Raw genomic sequence first — 18,453 nt, 5'->3', positions numbered from 1 at the left:
GCAAACAGTCTTGAACATGATGTGTGCTTGAAGGAGAAGCCAGTGTAGCTCCTTTAGAATGTAGGCTATGTGGATAAATGTTCTTAGTTCTGTGTTGAGGCATGCTGCAGGATCCTGGGTGCCTTTCAGAGGGGCCAAGAGGCACTGGGACTCCAGAGAGCAATGGGATGAAAAGCTGAAATTTGCATAGGGGTGCACGCTGGTACCATGCTTCTTGTGTGTTCCTGGATATATGTGTTTTGAATAAGAGGTCGCCATCAGTAAAGCTGAGGGACATTGCATTGGGTGAAAGTTCAGACATGAACCCATTGAGATTCTTGTCAAGTAAGCCAAACCAAACTACAACATTGCATGTGTACCCACTACAAGTTCCAAACAATTAAGCCATTACATATTTCATAGAATTGTGGTATCAGTGCTTGCTCCACATCCCGAAAGACTGAAGTCTATTGTGGACGTGGTCAACCCTGGCATCTTGACTTGTCAGTCCCAGTATGACAATGTATGTGTTTGTTTTAATTGTTTGCAGTATAAAAACTATGTAACATAACATACACTATCATGATCCAGGTGCCTACTGTGATATGGCTGTACTTAATGGCATGACGGAAATTCTGTGCTGCTGCATGTTTGTATTGCACACCTTTCACTTTCATTCCGATTGTAATCAAAACGATTTGGTGGTCACACTGTGTGCTGCAAGGTTTTGTTGTGTAGTCACGTGGCAGTTTTTGTTTGTGGCATGGGCCAAAATTCAGGTTCCTGTTATAAGTATATTGACACATTCAACCTGACCATTTCATCTGCAATTGGCCGTTTGGTAGGCCGCTCTGTTGATGATATTTTGCAATGATGTCACTCTACTCATCGCAGCTTCTCTGCTAACCCTGCACACCCTACTGTATTGCTCGCCAAGAGTGCACAGACAGTTATTTATCACCAGTACTTTTGCAGAGCTGAGCAAATACTTTGAACACAGGTAGACGGAACAATAACTCACAACCAGACACGCAGTTAGAGGATAATGAGCACTTATACGGCTATGTATTCATAGTTAAGCATACATAAGCAACAAGTGATAACACAGAAATAAATCACAGAAAAGATAGGGAATTAAAAAGAATACATCACCATGGTCGTAACTGAATCCCTCATCTCACCAGAAGCAGCTGGAAGACCCCGGTAACAGCCAGGCCGAGAGCAAAACAGCCCACAGGGAGGTCAGAACAAGGCGTCACCCCTCCGACTGAGGTCTTTGTGTTTTTCCCGCCTGACCTTTCCAGAGCTCTGCATATATGCCCTCCTCAAAAGGTGTGGCAATTTCTCAAACCTTCTGGCATTAGCGCTTGCGCATTGATGAGTAACTGTTGGTTGCCAGCCGGGCCAACCGCCAGTAACCCCAAGGAGCAAAGCGCTTCCCTCTCCTAAAGCACCATTGAAAACAATTCCATAACTCATCTTCAACCTTGGCACGGGAATTATCTTCTTATCGGCTATCAGCCGGCACCTGTGAATCCCAGTTTTCCCAGCGCAGTGTCCTTGGCTGAGGCCTGCATACCAGGCTCAGCAACGAATAACGTTGAAAACATGTTTTTCAGCAAAGCAAGTGCAGCTTTTCACAGAGGCATGGAATAAATATCCATTATGGCTCTGAGTGCCCCCAGAATGCACTGCACACCAGCGCCATGTTTTAGCTCAAGCATCACAATCCACCCTTGGATATTTACCTTCCATAGCCTAGTGGTAGAGGAGCCGGTCTCTGAAACCGACGAAACATCAGAACTAAGTTGGGAATACATTGAATACAACAAGAACCAGTTATTATGATAGCCACAATAATACAAATGCAAGCAAAGGCGTAACACAGTGTACCCCCAATATCAGGAATCCATGAAAATAACCAATCCCACCAATTCCCAGTATGATCTTGAGACACTTGGGAAATTAGGTCCCTCAAACCTCTAATATGACTTTCAATGGATAGTGAATGGTCACTTAGATTGAAACAACACATACCTTCAACTGCGTTACAGCCCAAATTATGTTTCAGCAAGAGATAATCAACGGCAGCCCTGTTTTACAAAGTTTCTTTTCTAATAATCATGGGAGTTTGGCTTTTTGATACAGCTGGTCCTGTGGGCGACTCCTTATTCTTCCTATTAGTTGAAGTAAATACGAAATTTGGTATTTATAATACCGTTATCATCAATTGTTGCAGTTCATCGGAGTCAACAGTACAATGCCTAAACCGTTGTTAGTTATAATGGAATATTGGAAGATACTCTGTGAATCTACGCCAAAATATTTGCGCTTAGTTAGATTGAATTGTATAACAGACCCTTGATTTTTCAACCTTGGTTAGATTTTATTGCATTTCTAGCCCTTGATAACACTTGTTTCCGCTTCAGAGCCTTTTTCAAATCTGGGCTGATGAAACAAACTGTATTTAACCAATCAAATTGTATCACAATGTTTCCAGATTGTTCATGGTATATTTAGTCAATATGATGGTGGACAATTATCTTGGGCTTAATCCCAGACTTCCTTCCTCAATACTCCTATGTCACTTGCGTTGGCTCTAATCTCGTTGTCCCAGACAACGAGAATAGAGCCAACGCGAGTGACATAGGAGCATTGAGGAAGGAATGCTTTTCTAATAACTTTGCTATCAAGGAGCAACTCTTCAAATGCTTGAGAAGTATGATTAAGTCATTTTACCACTAAACATGCTAATTTAATTAAAGATTTGTAACCCCCAGCGGCTAAACCCCAAACTCCCACTAATGAAAGGGCTAATGCTAGAAACTCAGCCTCTGATAACAAATACACATGTGAATCACAATCTGGGGATAAACCCACAGATTCAAAAGTTGGCCTTTTGCTTCGAGACATTGCTGGGTGTAAAGGGAACATCATTAGCCCTAATCGAGTTAAGGCACATGGACCTCCGGACATGTTAGCTGGAATGTAAGTGTATTTGATGTTGCCACATGAGAAAAGCCATCCTGTTAGAAGTTTCACATGATTTAGATGACTGGCAGCTATCACTGTATGATTGCAAGACATAGGGCCTCATTACACGGTAGGTGGTACGGGTTTACCAGTGCCGGTAAGGGCGCTGGTACCGGTAAACCCTTACCACCTTACTACGAGGTCCCTTTGAGCGACCCGACCTTAACGGCTTGTGTAGACCAGCCGTTAAAGTTGGGACCCGCAAAGGGACCTTGGTGCTAATTACGGTACTGCAATTTGCGGTACCGTGATTAGCCCCTTCCCCATTCCCATTGAGCCCTATGGGGCAAAAATGGGAATGGGGACGGGCCATGGAGAAAGGGGGAATTACTGCCCCGACAACCTTGGAATAGGGTGGTAATTCCCCTTTTTTCCATGGTGGTACCGGTATGGTACCGGCGGCAACCATGGTGCTAATAGCACCATGGTTTACCGCATTCCGTGTAATGAGGCCCATAGTATTATTCACACTGGTACATGTGCTTGGAACTTGTGAACACAACCTTTTCTCAAACGCAGTTTGATGTTTCTGTTTGGTTAGATTCAGTTGTTGGCATTTGCCAATTTCTTTTACATTGCAGGTCATAAAGTAACACACATCACCTTGAGTTATATTGTATGTTATAATACGTGTCAAGTTTCTCCACTTGTGATCTGTTTCCTCGCAAAACTTGCAGTACTCATAGACTGAAAAGGATTGGCTGATATCGGAATCCTGAACTGCAGAATCATTGTGCATGACGTCGAAAATATGCTTTAGAACCGGAACTGGCATTGTCACCGCTACTAAACAAGTAGTCAGCAAAGCTTCTGCATGATGCACATCAGTAAGGCAAAAGTGCGTAATGTTGAGTACCTGTTGTGCCAAATATGTCCACATATTCTCTGTTTGGGTAATCATCGGGGAATATTTTTGCCGTCCTAAAGACATCTGTTGTATAGCTGGCATCAACGTGGTTTGCGTTTGCACTTGTGTTTGCCGCATTCCACAAATCCATTTCTTTAGTCTGGCTGGCTTTTCGGCATCGACATAGGGGTGCTTTCGACATCATTGCCTATCATCATCAGTTTCCCATGGATCGCTGGCACAGATGTGACACTTCTCATGGGTAGCAGAATGCCGTTTGCCTCTCCCAAATGGGGTCCATTTAGTCTCACAAATACACCAGCCAGACCCAGGATCTACAAGGCAAACCCAGAAAAGAGATATCAGTGTTGAAAATCACTCTGTTAGGTAACATCTGTCTGCGGGCACATAATGCCATTTTTCTTTTCCGGGTTCCATTACTAAGACTACCTGGTCCTTGCCCGATGCAATAACATCTGTGGGCACCGGTGGACCCCTTGGTCTTTCGACCCACACCTCTGCACCCGGTACCATACTGTCTACAGAGCCAAAACCATGATCCCCATGAGTAGTTAACACTGTGGGAGGCTCCCCCTTTTTGATAATGGACAATTTAACAGGAACAATAATCAATTGGGCCACTCAATCACCCTTATGAATTGGTAACACTTGCTCCCCACTATTCATTAAGATAAATTTGATCTCGCCTTGGTAATCGGCGTCAAGGACCCCTTCCAGTACTTGAACTCCCTTCAATGCTAAGCCAGATCTAGGGGCAATCCATCCCATATGCTCTGGAGGAATGTGTGCCCCAATCCCTGTTTCAATCACAACAATCCCTCTTGGGTCTAATCTAATTTCTTCATGAGAATGCAAGTCTATCCCTGCTGACTCTGGAGTCGCCCAATAGGGAGCTAAAGAACCCGGGGTAATTTCCCAGTACAATAGGTTCTCTCTACCTGAGTTGGGTTGAATCTGTAAAGCAGGAGTCATTAGTCGCAACAATGGAGTTTCATGATTATTCACAGGCCTATTGTTTAACACTTGCACCGCATCAAACACACTATCACCCCAGCCTGCTAAACTGCCATCTCCAGATTTGCGCAGCTGTTCTTTCAACAATCCATTGATCGTTTCAATTAATACTGACGCTTCAGGGTGATAGGGCACGTTGTAGAGCCACTCAATACTCTTTTCCTGACAATATTTCTGAATTAATTTGCCTTTGAAGTGTGACCCATTGTCACTTTGAATTTGCAATGGCACTCCGTAATTCAACATTATCTGATACAACAACTTAATGGTGTTCAGTTGTGTGGCACGTCTGCATGGCAAAACCATCATATATCCAGAGTATGTATCCACAATGGTGCATGCATACTGAAAGCCTTTGCTGATTGGCAGAGGACCGATGTAATCAATCTGCCAAATTTGACCTGGTAATTTTCCTCTCCGCAACGTGCCCTGGACAATCTGAGGGATAGGCCTATGCTGTTGTGGTTGACACACTGGACATTGCAAAATGATTGTTTTCCCTACCTCTTAAGGAATACTGATTCCTCGAACTTGTGCCCACCTGATAGTAGCCTTTTCTCCAAGGTGCCCACACTTCTGTTGAGCCCACTTGGCCAAACCCTCCAAATCGACTTCCTGAGCCTCCGCATCCACAGATGAAATCTTGGTGTGTTCATCTGCAACAGAATTAAACCAACGTTCTAATGAATCTGTAGCACAATGCTCATCCACATGATACACAGCGACTTCACTTTGTGATAACATTTCCGCAATATCTTGCCACAGTTCTTTCTCCCACAAATCTTTTGAATGAATCTTCCACTCATTCTTTTGCCAGGTTGGCAGCCACACCGCCAATTCATGTGCCACTGACCATGAATCAGTGTACAAATGACATCGACCAGGGGTCTCTTGTTTCAATGCTTGGTAAACTGCGTAAAGTTCTGCAAACTGACTGCTCTTCCCTTTCCCTGACGTTAAAATCTTTTTAGTCTTGGGACTGTATGACACTGCTTCCAATATCACTCGGTTCCCACATATTGGGCCAAGCCATCTGTAAACCCGGCATGCTCTGTCTGCTCTACGGTCAAATTGCCATAAGGTACTCCCCATTTCACGGGAGACTCGCATTTCTCAGACACTTCTGGTGGTATGTAATCTGAGGGTGGTATTTTGGCTACTTGCTCGTGTAATTTTGCAACCCCACCCTTCCCTGATTTAGCTCTGTCTTGAATGTACCATTTCCATTTGATTATGCTGGCTTCTTGAGCGTGTCCTATTCTGTGTGTTTTAGGAGAGCTCAGCACCCATTGCATAATCGTGATTTCAGGCCTCATCAACACATCATGCCCCACTGTCATTTGCTCAGTATCAACCAGGGCCCAATAACATGCCAGCAACTGCTTCTCGAACGGAGTGTATGAGTTACCAGCATCGGGCAACTTACGACTGCAGAACCTCAATGGCACACGTTTCCTGTCCTGTTTCTGCCACACACTCCAGTTAGCGTAATTGTCTTGCACAGACACATTCAACTCCACTTCACCTTCCTTCAATGACCATAAATCAAGCAGCTGCTGCACGGTGTCTTTCGCCAAATCAAATGCTTTTTGCTACTCTTCCCCCCCAGTGAAACTCATATTTATTTCATGACACTTTGTAGAGGGGAGCCAGTATCTGCCCTAAATGTGGAATGTGCTGTCTCCAAAACCCAAACAGTCCTATGAACTACTGAGCTTGCTTTTTTGTTCATTGGAGTGGTAAACTCAAGTACTTTCTGTCGGGTCTTCTGCACCATCTCTCGATGCCCATTATGCCACAGAATCCCTAGAAATATCACTGTCTCAGCTGGGCCTTGAATTTTGTTCGGGTTAATCTCCCACCCTTCCTTCTTCAATCCTTCAATAATGACTTCTAACTGGTTTTGCACACTGGGCTCATCCTTGCCCTGGATCAAAATATCATCAATGTAGTGAGAACTGTGTATGTCAGGTTTACACGGTATCTTGTCTAAGTGCTCTGCCACCAGCCGGTGACAGATATTCGGGCTATGTATGTACCCCATAGTTAACCTTGTGAAGGTGTACTAACGCCCGCTCCAGGAAAATGCAAACTGCTCTTGGCACTCTTCAGCAATTGGCACAGAGAAAAATGAATTGGCTAAATCTACCACTGTATACGAGGTCCCCTCAAACTTCTGGACATTCTCAATCATGGTAATGGCATCTGCGACTGCAGGCACCAATGGAGGAGTGTGTTTATTTAACTTGCGGTAATCCACCGTCATCCTCCAAGACCCGTCCCCTTTTTTGACAGGCCAGAGTGGGTTGTTCCACGCAGTAGTAATAGGGCGTAACACACCCACCTCTACATACTCTTTGATGGTGTCTGAAATGTTATTGTGCCCCCCAGGAATGCAGTATTGTTTCATCGCTACCTGCTTGGTTGCCACAGGTACCTGCACTGGGGGCATCTTCAATTTACCTATGGTAATGGGTGTGCAGGTCAATGCTCTCACCCCAAACTGATAAGTTTTTCCCCCAAGTCCCAAAGTCAATCCTTCTAGAATGACTAAGCCAATTATGTACTCAGGTATCGGGACAATTAACACTTGGTATTTCTGCCTAGTCAAATTGCCTATTTTCATATCCATTTCTGTTTGTACTGCGGAGGTCTCCTCCCCCCTAGCCCTGTAATGGTAAAGTGTCTGCCTTTGAATCGTGTTGGATTTCCATGAATCAGAGAGGCCTCCGCTCCGATGTCTATCAATGCTCGCACACCTTGCGTATTTCCTGGCCCCCAAAACAATCTTAACATTAACGTGGGGTCGCCTATCAACTTTTATGCGAGCGGACTCTGCGGAGCTTGGCCGTAACCCTAGTCAAATTTTGAATGAGTGCAACCTGACTCTGCCTCTAACATTGCACTCACCACCTTCCTTAAATCAGCATATGTTGGCTGGTGCGGGGAAGGAATCCCCATAGACCCTTCTTCCTGTTCTTCCTCAGGAGGGGCAGAAGGTGAGGTGTCCCCCTGTGGCATAGTCACCACCTGTTTCTTAACCTGTTTTTAGCACTCTTTGGCTGCACACCCCCTCTTTTTGTACAGTTCATACATTACTCTGGTTTCAATGCCATCAATCTCTTCTCATGGCACACCATCTTTTAGCAAGGCCAAAAACATGTCTTTCCGGGACACTCATGATTCTCTACTATCTTGCCTCTTGCCTTCAGATCTTCTCTTACTACGCCCCTCTCTCTCTTGCGGCTTGTCATCACTCTTGTCCCACTCCTCTAAGTCTGCCAATTGCCGGATGGCATCCACTACTTCATCAGTGGGTTTGCCCGTCATACCTACGAGCAAAGTCATAGTGACACTTTTGTATGAGGGCGGAGCAGTTCTGATCACCATATTCCTGGTTGAAACTGAAAGCGGTACGATACACATGTGTCCTGGTTCATCTACATGAATTTCCTCCTTCATAGTATGCTCCCTGACCTTTTGAATCACCTCTTTCAAAGTGTACCACCTCTTTTCCTCTCTAGGACAATCTGTGGTAATAGGATACTTGTGGTTACATGCCTGGGCTGCTAGGTTCAACAATGACCCCTGTGAAGCTTGCCCATTTTCGTCAGGGGGCGGCCCTGCCCTTAAGACCTCCTGTACATTGGTGTCAGTTGACAAAGGTTGACAAAAAGCGCGGTTTATCTGTGCAATCTACCAACAACCCTGCGGCGCCCCCATCTAGCAACCTTACCATCCATGTCAGTAAAGGTTCCCTTGACCTTTGCCTCAAACGAGTAATGATTTCCCCAACCTCCTGCTGGGTGTAATCTGCCAGCGTGGTTAAATCCACAACCCCGCCTGCAGGATTCTGTGGGTGGGGTCTGGTGCGCCGTCTTCTAACCGGCTTCACTGCCACTGTCTTTTGATTACGTTCTGCATTGGAATCTGATTAATTTGCCGAGCTACTCTCTGGGCTTGTTGAGCCAAAAATGTCTACATCCAACTTATCAGGGTCCCAATCCACACCTTCGGTAGCGATTACAGCTGCCACTTTCCTTTGGTTGACCCCCTTCGCCTCGTTTTATACTAGTACCGGGCTACCCTAACTGCGGCCCCCTCTGCCACAGCCTGATATTTATCAGCCTTGTCTTTAAAAAGTTTAATCTGAATTTCCTGCATCAACACTATCTGCTGCTTGGCAGCCAACTCTTTTTCTAATTGCAAAATATGCTCTTTCATTTCTACATTTTTTTGATGTACTTTCCTGTAGGCATGCAAGATGACCCACCCCCGCCTGCCCAACGCGGCAGATTCCTTTCCCCTCTCTACTAAAATCTGTTGTAAACAAAACATTACTTCTGACGGAGCAGCTTCTCCCATACTACAGTTCCATGTTTCACTCAGCAACTCCACACGCCCACACCTGGGCTAGCTTATCATATGGGCTTTTAGCCCACCCTGGAATCATAACTTCGGGACATTCACCGCCAGCGGGAACACCCTTTTTCCTGAACAAACTATCCATCATTACAGTAATTTGCAAAACCTTTTTTTTTCTCTTTCCACTCTGGAGTCACTCGTGAAAGCACGCACACACACACAAAAAAATAACAGATTAACACAGTCCGACACTCACTGCCAAATGAAAAGAAACTTTTGCTTGTAATGTAAGCAAAGCCTATCTGCGTTCAAACAGATTCTTTAGTATTTGGAGCAATTCATCACAAATATCCCATCCTCGTGGCCAAAAACGTATTGCTCGCCAAGAGTACACAGACAGTTATTTATCACCAGTACATTTGCAGAGCAGAGCAAATACTTTGAACGCAGGTAGTTGGAACAATAACTCACAACCAGACACACAGTTAGAGGATAATGACTTATACGGCTATGTATTCATAGTTAAGCATACACAAGTAACAAGAACAAGTGATAACACAGAAATAAATCACAGAAAAGATAGTGAATTAAAAAGAATACATCACCATGGGCGTAACTGAATCCCTCGTCTCGCCAGAAGCGGCTGGAAGACCACAGTAACAGCCAGGCCAAGAGCACAACAGCCCACAGGAAGGTCGGAACAAGGCGTCCCCCCTTCGACTGAGGTCTTTGTGTTTTTCCCGCCTGACCTTTCCAGAGCTCCTCATATATGCCCTCCTCAAAAGGGGTGGCAATTTCTCGAACCTTCTGGCATTAGCGCTTGCGCATTGATAAGTGACCGTTGGTTGCCGGCCGGGCCAACCGACAGTAACCCCAAGGAGCAAAGCGCTTCCCTCTCCTAAAGCACCACGGAAAACAATTTCATAACTCATCTTCAACCTTGGCACGGGAATTACCTTCTTATTGGGTACCAGCCGGCACCTGTGAATCCCAGATTTCCCAGGGCAGTGTCCTTGGCTGAGGCCTGCATACCAGGCTCAGCAAAGAATAACATTGAAAACATGTTTTTCAGCAAAGCAAGAGCAGCTTTTCACTGAGGCATGGAATAAATATCCATTATGGCTCTGAGTGCCCCCAGAATACACTGTGCACCAGCGCTATGTTTTAGCTCCAGCATCACACCTACTTGGAACTCCTTGTTATGTCCCGTTTGCATAGCTGAACGTTGCTTCCCAGCTAGGTTCGCATTTTATAAATACCATAATATATATATACATATCTAAATGAGAAGTAGAACTGTCCTCTCTCTGCACTGGACATATTCAGTGCGCTGAAAAGGTGTGTGTGAGGAATTGTACCATCCACATGGTGGGCAAGCACGCGCCTGAGCTCTTTGAAATTTTGAACTAAATGGAATGATGGTAGAATAGCACACATTTTCCTATGCTCACTCCACAACAAACACATAGACCTGAGTACTCTGGGTGGACACAGCATACAGGCACAGTCTGCCTTGTCATATTTATTTGGAATGTGATAGCCAGGAGTTCACTATGTCATCTCCAGGAAGGGGGGGACCAATCTTCCCACTACAATAGCCAGGCTGATGAACTAAAAAAGGCTCCATGGTTCCACCTCGCTCTTTTGTTATGCCCTGCAGCTGGTGGCAGTGATTAACATACCAATAGGGGATACTTCAAACAGACCTCACAGGGCCTGTCTGCACAGGGTAATCAAGTAGAGAAGGAACCCAACAACCTTTGGCACGCAACTGTGTAAACCTGAAGCCAGCTGTCGCCCTCAGTATCAATGACAGTGAGCTTTCATATCTATGAGTGCTGTGTTCAGTAGACCATCCTGCTAGACGGTACCCCATTCATAAGAGATGAGAATGTGTTTTGCAGGAGCCAGAGAGTATGGTCTTGCCACAATTTCAAGGGGGACCGCCGCTTTAACAGTGAATACATAGAGAGGACCATTAACCAGAGAGACTCTTTTATTAAAAACAGAATGGAAGAGGGGTGGGACTTAGTATCACAAGGGAGTGTGACCAGAGATCTTTCTGCTGAGTGAATATTTCTACCATTTTAGTTCTGAGGGACACCTTGTTCTTGTTTCCACCCCTTTACCTTTCCTGTTGCAAAGCACTCTGGTTATGGACTCAAGCATACATGAGATTGTTGGTAGGCATCCTAGGTTTGGTTAATTATGGTAGGCTTAGACTACACCAATCACTGTGGCCTACTTGGCTTTAAAAAAGGGCTGTATCCCCTCTTTAGATAGATCATCTAATGACTTTGCAAGAAACAGCACGAAGAACTCAATCTTGGACCCAGGCTGAAGGTACAGTCTTCCTTACATCTTCCACCAGTGAAGGAAGGCCAGGATATCCGAAGAGAGAAGCAAGAACCCCCTAAACATCTCACAAGGAACAGAGGACGCTACAGAACTCAGAGGACCCTTTGGCTGCTCCAGAACTAGTAACCAACCAGCACACAGCATGCCCTGCTAGGCTCTGCAGCAAACCTCCTAGGTAGAAAGTGCCAGAAGGTCCGTACAACCAAGGACAAGGCAGCTGCCTGCAAGACACTCCACAGCTTTGGGTTGTCCGACTAAAAGGACAACACAATCCCATTGAAGGAGCTGGGAGAAGTGCCTCAACGAGCATCTACCGAAATCTGCTTCTGCTTTAAAGGACATTTTTGACCCAGTCGAGTTCCTCAGTCTGCAAACAATGGCAACGCTGACCATTGTCAAAATACAGTCGCTCAAAGACATCAGAGACGTCTCAACCAGTGCTTCAGAACTCCCAATCAGCATTGAGACACTGATTCCTGACTCTGAGCTGCCGTATAGGCCAGCCTGCAGCCATTCATCCAGCTTCGTTCGTTGACATGTCTTGCCACCTGATACTCTTGATCGCTGTCACAGAAACCTGCAAAGTTCCCTGAAGCCGACTCAACCCTGTTGAGCACCAAGAACACCTACAACACAAGGTAGATTGTGGGTCTGTCCCCATGGTCCTTCCCAGAAGGCCCCTAGAGACATTTTACGAGATATTGCTCCCTTTGTGCTGAAGCCAATAAACCTCAAACTGGTATGGTTATTAATCATACCAACTACCCTCCTGTCAGTATCCGGAGTGCATCCCTTTTCCTTCCTTGAAACTGTCTGTCCTCTGCATTCCTTTACTGGGTGAGTTGTGTTGCGTAGTATTGTAGACTGCCTGTTGTAATATAAATAATGTAGATATGTTTGATACAACCTTGACTGGACAGTACCTTTTATCATTGAATAATAATTATGCTGTATTGCAACTAACCAACGATCCACGACCTTTCAGAAATAAGCCTGCCGTTCCGTCCATGTCACCAAAATTAGACAAGGAGGTCTATAATTTGCTTGTTATCCCAATGAGTTTGGATCCCTTCTGGTGTATCATAGGTGTGGGGCTTATTGATGGTTCAGCCCGGACCACTGGTACCCTGGAAGCTGAGACGTCACCATGTGCAAGTATATTTGCCAGATGTACTGCTTACAAAGGCATTGCCCTGGCCTCCAATAAACTGAGGATCCTTACCCGGGATAGAACGAGAAACCTTTGGGTATACACAAATGATGCATATATAAATCAATGCATGTGTTTGGGCTTACAAAGAGAACAAATAAAACGAGTACCCCATGCAGTAGCTCTAGGGACCGTGCCTGCTGTGCTTAATGTGAGTAGTGACGTATTTTTTCTAAGGTAAATTAATACATGGCAAGTACCTTAACCGTAATATCATTATGGGCATTTTACTCACCACCATAAGAACACCAGTTTACACGGATGGAAAAAGATGGCAAGCATTTCAAGTAAAATGAAAAAAATAAAGAAAGATTCCATATAATGCAATTTGAGCGCTTAAAAGAGGTGTGTCTTAATAAGTCTGAGGTAAGTTAGTAGAGGTCAATCCCCATTTCAGTGATAGAACTTATGTAACATTTACCTAATGATAAGAAAATCACTTAAACAAAACATTGATTAAAAATGCAACTAGCGGTGAAAGGATGGAGGTCACAGTGTCTGGCAGAGAAAAGAAAATGATCAGGCAGAAGGGGTCTAATACGAGTTGTTGTAGTGGTATTGGGGTGGTCTAAATTACAAATCTGTACGGCAGGAATGAGAGGCTTGTGAATATGAACTGCCATAAAGGAACTAAGAAAGGGAATCCTGAACCACCTTATAATAAGGCACTAGAAAGATAGCCGTGACTGTTGGCATAGTGAAGCATGAAAAAGTATAAGGAGAAAAGCAGCAGGACCTGAAAGACCCGGCAGAGATGGAAGAATAGATTTAGATAGATGGAGCCACACAGGTGCGTACAATCCAGGGATAGCAGGAGACTCCACCATGTTCAATACATGTTGATTTCTACAAGGTCTTGAGGACCATTATGCATCCAATCGCAATTCGGTGTGAGAAAGACTATTGCGAGGTTTGTTCTTTGTGTTGGGGATGCTCTGTCAGGTTGTTTCCCTGTATTGCAATGAAAATAAAATGACGTGTTGCAAACCAAAATCCCAGAGTGGAGCTTTTACTTTGACAAAGTGCTGTGACACGGGTCAGAAATGCCCAACTGAAAAAATGACAGGAATGTGGATCGCTCCCCTCGGAACTCAAGGCGCTAACATGAAAGTTAAGAGACCTTTTGAAATATGTACCGAGTATTGGAGTGGGGCTGCTTGTAAGTGGGTTTCTCTTTTTGGATTTACACGCGTACTGTATTTTATTAAGCAACAGAGAGCATACGCAGGTCGGTGCGGCGGAGGTTTCTACCCCTCAAATTGGTAAAATGGGATAGATCTGAACGAACCACTTGTGCCAGGCGTCAGCAACAGTTATCAGTGTATTACAATGCATGCCGGATTGTGGAAATGAGGATGAGCGAATACATTAGCAATATGCTGCAAGAAAAGAACAGCGCGATAAGCTCGTGGGTATTAACTGGACAAAAGAATGATGGGTGACGGATGAGTATATTAGTTTCTAATAAGGTGTATGACCTGCCCTGGCTTTAGCCACACTCGGGTCCTCCCGTGTAAGTGGCTTCTGAAATAATGAGGAGCCAGTTGACCTGTTTGACCCGGCAGCTGCTTGATAACCTTCCTACCTAGGCCGCACCTGACAGGGCTTCTCTTCAAATGACTGAACACATTTCCTTCCTCAAGCTGCGTAATTAGTTTTCCTTATGTATGAGTGCACGATGGGGTCTGAACAATCTAAGTGACGATTCCGCCAATGGGCACGCAAGCAGATTTTCAATATGCATTTTATATTGGTGAAACTTGCAGGTATATATGCAGCTCCTTTACATTGGATAGTGAGAGTGGACAATTCACATTGAGGGTACCTTGGACATACGTAAATTCGTACATTTAAAAAGAGTACTCAAGTCTGAAAAGGATTTTGGTTTACAGAAATGTGGAGATGATATACCGAATGGTTTGGGTAAGCCTCTGATAGAATTCATGAATCTAAAGTAAGAGGCTTCAATGATTCTAACAAGGAATTGACTTAGCCTCACTCTATCCACAGGTAATCAAAGAGTAAAGAGAGGAAGACGTGATAGAAGACATCATTGATGTTTTATGCAATGTTCATGTCCCTGTACAACAAAATGCTCCACCTCAACAGTCTGTCCTGCACCAACAAGCTGTTTTACACCTCCCACTCCACCACCTCATATATTATCAGAACAGAAACGAATGTTGAGCTCTCGACTTCTTTCCGAAGCAGTGGAAAAAGGACTACACCCTCAGGGACAATGCCAATGGGCCCTTCCACTACTAGAATTGGAGTGCAGTATGGCCATCCAAAAGCCCAACTTCAGGACCTTTAATAGAGCTTCCAGGAACTGCTGGAGATGGGAGTAATGATTTCACTCTACACATTCCTTGGAACCCGGGGATTTAAGAAATGCGCAAAACACTTCCAAATATAAGAGATGGGCCAGAGTCGTTAAAAAAGGAACTTCAGACTGTTAGCTAATATTATAATCTCTTGGGAATATATTAAAGAACTCGTAATTGGCCAACAACAGACCCAGGTATTGGTGCACCATTGAACATTCTGAGAATGTATTTAATGAGAGCATGTCTGACATTTTCCCACACAAAACCAACCATACAAAATTAACTAGTGTAAGCAGAATGAGAAGTCTCCCGGTGACTAAGTTCCTCGACAGGCAAACATTGTTTTCTTCAGCAGTCTGACATAAATAAGCATGCAGACATTGTAAAGGAGATGATTGCTGCAGTTCTTCTTTACGATTTCCAACGAAAAACACAACAGCAATGTAATGTTATTCATGTGGGCTTGCAGACCAAACCACTGGCGGAACTGGCGGCTTCCACAAATCACTGTGTAGGCTGCCAGAAACTGAAGAGGAAAATACAGAATCTAAGTGTATCAAATGAGATTTGCAGTGCTTTTCAGCCCTGAGAAGAAGGTCTGTCAGGGGATTCATCTACAAGGGCAAGTGAGTGTCATCCCCACTCTTTCAATATCCCCTTGGGAAGGAGAAATTGAGACTTTCCTCACAACCTCACTGCAGGAGTGCCAGAATATCTCTAGCAATGGCCTTAAGCGAAAAAGGGCCGGAGGGATGCCACCCAGTCTCTGAATGGAGATGGAGAAAAATGATTGCAATGACCAGATAAGGGCATAAGTACCCCTACCACCTACGTCTTTCAGAGTATCTTAAAAGTAGTATCTGAAATGTTTCCAAACCTAGCTACATGCTGCAATCAGTCTAGTTGGAGGACTGATGCAGTGTGACATTCAAAGGATGATGACCAGGAGGTAGGAAATTCCAGGACCAACCAAATCCAAGGTGATGTTGCAACCTTCACAACGAGGTCCCAAATGCATGCAGCATGAACGTGGATTTCCGCCTGATTGGCTGGTTGTGCGTAAGGTGCAATGCTGTGGACACACACTCAGAATGCTGGGAAATGAATTCTTTGTTGTATCTGATGTGTCCAAGGCTCCATGGGAGGCTCCATTCCCGCAAGAGCATTTGTACCCCTCTACATTCCCTCAGGGCTGTGATAATTCCAGTCTATAAAATAAAACAGTCAGCCTCAAGAGTCATACAAGAGTCAAGAATCTCCCAGACATCATATCATATTCATCTTCTCCCTGTGGCAAATGGGTGCCGGATTTAATGGGCAGGTGAGAAGTGGCTGGACAGAGTATTAGGGGGGATATTTGAAACATGGGATGAACTTTCCAGCTAATGCAGAGTTTTGGCTTGTATGCAAATAGTTGGATAACTTGAAGGACATTTTAAAGATTAGTACAATAGGGATAGAGTTTATGTGTCTTGGGGATACAGAGATGTTGCGTGCCAAACCATAGACAATTGCCATATTCATAGTTTGGGGTCTCCTGTAGTGGCAAGGCAGGAAAGTTAGACCCTGCAGTCTTTATTCTATACTTCTTAACAATGCCTTGAACCGGCTATGCTTGAACATATGCTTGCACTTCCTGGATTTGATGCACAGAGGCTTTCGAGGAACAGCTGTCCAAAAGCTTCAGGGACTCAATGGAAGGGTAGATAGATGCTGACCATAGTGCACACAAAAGGGGGACATTCCAAGTACTGCATGCAGGGTGTTGTTATTTGTGAACTCTGCTGCAATTAGCAGGGAGATCCACATATCCTGATACTGTAATACCAGAGAACATAGTTATTTCTCTTTGGTCTGATTTGCCCTTTCTTTTGGATTGTCCAAATGAGGGTGATATGCAGACAGAAACCAGATATCAATACCAAAAAAACGAGTCTGTGGCCACCAGAATCGGTATGTGAATTTGGAGTCTCGTTCAGAAACAATTACCGATGTGTAATAAAGATGCAAGTACATTGTGGTATAACGGAACACACCTATCAGCTGTGAGAGTAGAACTGTAGAAGGGGAGGGTGGCTCATTATGATACTTGCGGGATAAAAGTCATAATAAAACAAATCCATAAATACAGTGGCACAGGTAAGTATAATCAATCTAAGTGGTAGGAAGAAACATGGCAAATAGGCCTTAAAAGCTTGCTTTTGCAGAAAACGTGTGTTAGCCTTTTGTGTGCTGAAAATAGCACTGTGGCTCGTGACTTAATGCAATGGCAAGCCAGTACTAAAAGAAGTACACAATGGTTGTCATTTTTCGAGGTCATAGATTAGAGCTTGCAGGTTCCGCTAACAAGCAATGAATGCAAGATCATTTTATAATTCAAAATCACTTGTAATATACGATTTCTATTGGAGCCAAAAGAACCACAGCGGTTTCAAATTGCCTGGTAGCACATTTATTCTGGCAAAAGGTTTAGAGTATCTCTGATATGCAACATTTGTAAAGCATGGCTTTAAGTGCTTCTCATGTGAACCAAGATGACGCAACCAGGGCAGTTGATTAAAGTTCTGCTGGTCTGCTGGTCGTCTCAAATGTTTTTGTGCTGTGGGAGTTGGAGGTGGAATGTGATGTCACATGTGATTTAGGGTGGTGTGGGAAAGTTTATGGTCCCAAATATTGATCATAATGTATGTTTTTCTATAAGGGTTCAAAATGCAAACAACAATCAGCTTTGAGTGGGGAGATTTTTTCATGTCATACGATCCTGAATACTAAGTACTTTGCACTGGATACATTTACTAGATTTAGGGGCATTTCTTTGACAGCGCCTTTTCATGCAATTCTGTTCTGCGATCTGTTTGAATATAGCTGTCGCAGCTGCGCCTGTGCCCTGAATAAAACTGTTACTTCTTGCACTGATTTACTCTCCTTTTTGAATACTTTTGTAATTTTTTGGTGAGTTTTGAGGCGAACCCCGACACATTTTAGGAGGCCCCAGGGCGATAACTCAGCCTTTCAACCAAGGGGTGTGAATTCCAGCCATGCTTCCCGGATGGGTGTGCGACAGCACCGTTGGCCAGTACGAAGTACTCTAGTGCGAGGAGGTCCGTGGACGCTGAGTTCCCAAAGTGCACGTAGACCGGTGCTGCCTCCGCTCCGACTGAAGTGCAGGCCTTTAAAGGGAGACGCTGAGGTCGAGAAAAGTGAAAAATCTCCTAAAAGGATAAGTCAGTGTACTCGTGCATGGAAAGCGCAAGGGGTGGAGGGACTATTTTTTGGTGTATAGCAACCACCTTAAGAGT

This window comes from Ambystoma mexicanum, chromosome 11 (genome assembly GCF_040938575.1).
Source record: "Ambystoma mexicanum isolate Mex_15411 chromosome 11, UKY_AmexF1_1, whole genome shotgun sequence".
Taxonomy (NCBI): Eukaryota; Metazoa; Chordata; class Amphibia; order Caudata; family Ambystomatidae; genus Ambystoma; species Ambystoma mexicanum.
Note: the sequence above shows the minus strand (reverse complement) of the source record.